The following is a 2,340-nucleotide window of genomic DNA, read 5'->3' as shown; positions in this document are numbered from 1 at the left end:
TGATGGCGGCGTTGGCCGAAGGCTCCTGTCCGCGCTTGCGGAGCTTAAGCCTGCGCTCGAACGAGCTCGGCCCCTTTGGCTTTGCGCACGTCGCCGCGTGCTTCCAACAGGGAGGGATGAAGGGCTTGGAGTTCCTGGACCTGGCGGTGAACGGGATGTCGGACGAGCCTGCCACTTTGCTCCTCCCCATCCTCTTGAGCCCCGTCCTCCTCCCGGCCCTCCGAGACGTGGACATGACCTTCAACGGCCTTGACCCGACTCGGGCCCGGTGCCAAGTGCTGGCGCTGCGCGGAGGGAGGGAAGGAGGGTCACATGGAGGTCGGGAGCCGAACATGCCGGTGGTGCGTCTGGAACGCAAATCTTCCGTGCCCATCATTCGCCGCACCCAGTCGGCTCCGGCTTCCTCCGGGTAGGTTGCGGTGGTCCCACGGAGGCAGCACAAGGAGGAGGGTGGGAGAAAGGGCGAGTTCCCTAGCTCTTTGGTCTGTTCCACATGGCCACAAAGAGAACGGGAGAAAGCGGATGATCATGTGTTTTGTGGACAAGGAATACCGATGGAGAGCTTCCGGAGTGAGCAAAGTCGCGGCCGCAATGGCCTTTAAGACGAGGTGGAAGAGATGCAGGGAAAGAGTAAAGAAAGGGCGTTCGGAACGGAATATCTATATGCGATTAAGTTTGCATAACGATTTTTAAAGCGCCCAGATTCTCAAATGGCGACAGTCAAAATAGGAGTAGAAGTCCTCTGCGTGTCACAGGTGAGGTGCATGATTAAATAGGTTTTAAATCAAGAATCTGGTGGTCCTATATTTGTGAGAAGTAAGCCGCACAGCAATAGAGTGATGCTAAAGCGCATCATGCCGTGCTTGCGAGGATGTCAGGGGGGGTGTTTTTTACAAGAAATAGGACACCGCCAAAGCTTGTATGTTGAGGCCTGACAGCAGGCCAGGGGCAGGAATATATGCCCGAAAGTACTCGAAAAGTAGGAAAGGAAATTTGGAGCGTGGCGGAAATGGTGGTGATCTGAGCGGAACGAATCATCCGGCCAAAATAAGTGCCCCATGGTGCAATAGGAAAACTCCTGCTATGTGTCAAAGATTGAGACTTGCATATTCTGGGCAGAAAACAACATTCTGCCGGTCTATATACTGCGTGTGCTGCATACTACATATGCAAGCGTATAATGTTTACGGGTAAAAGGGACTATTTCTAACGAAAATAAGAGGAAGATAGCAACGAAGGGTCGTCGAGAACAAGCCCTCCCACGTATGCACAAATGTTACACCCAAAACATTTACACTGCTTTTATTCTTCTTTAACCTCCTTTATGATGACAAGATCACATTTGCACACGTCGTGGGCACAAAACAGACGCGTCGAACAGACAAAAATGCATGCGAAAAGCGCGGTGACAAGCCTGGTAAATAAAGTGCTGGTACTTCGCTTGGGAGAGTGACGCCTCTCGGGTAAGAAAGGGGCAGAATCCACCTCGCGCAAGCCTTCTTTCAAGCCTTTTCAAAAGACTGCACGCAGGTGTCACCGCATTTTCACGGTAGCTCCCTCCTTATCCTCAAAATTTTGGCCGGGACTGAGTCGACTGTGGAAAAGAATCTTTGGCGATTTCCTCGCTTTCTTGAGCTTTCTTGTTCCCTTTCTTATCCCTGCCTCCGGCACTCCACCCGACCAAGTCTGGGGGGTCCGTCGACTCTGTATGTGGACTGGGAGAGCGTGGGATGGTGGTGTCAGGAGGCGTTTGGAGGAGAGGGGGGGGGAAGGAGGAAACGTGTGCATTCAATCCTGTCAGTACGCACTTGCTTGGCTAGGCCTGATTGAGGGAGACAAATAATTTGAAGGGACAGAATTTTGATGAGAAGGCAATCGTATTTCCCTTCACAACATTTCCCCCTGCTCTGTCCTGTATTTTCCTGCGTTTTGCATCACGTTTACATACACTTCTTCTCAAAAGGTGGTGGATTGACCGTGACAGCGTTTCGGCAAGTCAGTAGCACGTGGTTCTTCTCCCTTGATTGATAGTGGGCATGATGTTCAGAGCGAGGGACGGACAGACGTTGGTCTAATGGCTTCAGGCGTTGGAAAAAGGTCGACGGGCAATTTGTGAGGTATGTTGACGAGCATGAAGGGGTACTATGCATGAGCAAGGGTGGTAGTGGTGGAGACGTGCTTTCAAAAGCAACAGCGAAGAGGACGTAGACAGGAGGGCCGGAGGACATGGAGGTCCTCCAAGCTCACTGCTTCCTGCTTTTTATTTCGGTACAACGTCAGTGTCGAGAGGTGCGTAGGTGTGACTGTGCCGGGATATTGTGCCGAAGCTCCTGCGGAGGG

This window comes from Nannochloropsis gaditana (assembly GCF_000240725.1).
Source record: "Nannochloropsis gaditana CCMP526 unplaced genomic scaffold scaffold894, whole genome shotgun sequence".
In the NCBI taxonomy this organism is placed as follows: Eukaryota; class Eustigmatophyceae; order Eustigmatales; family Monodopsidaceae; genus Microchloropsis; species Microchloropsis gaditana.
The sequence above is the reverse complement of the archived record's forward strand: the minus strand, read 5'-3'. Positions refer to the sequence as shown.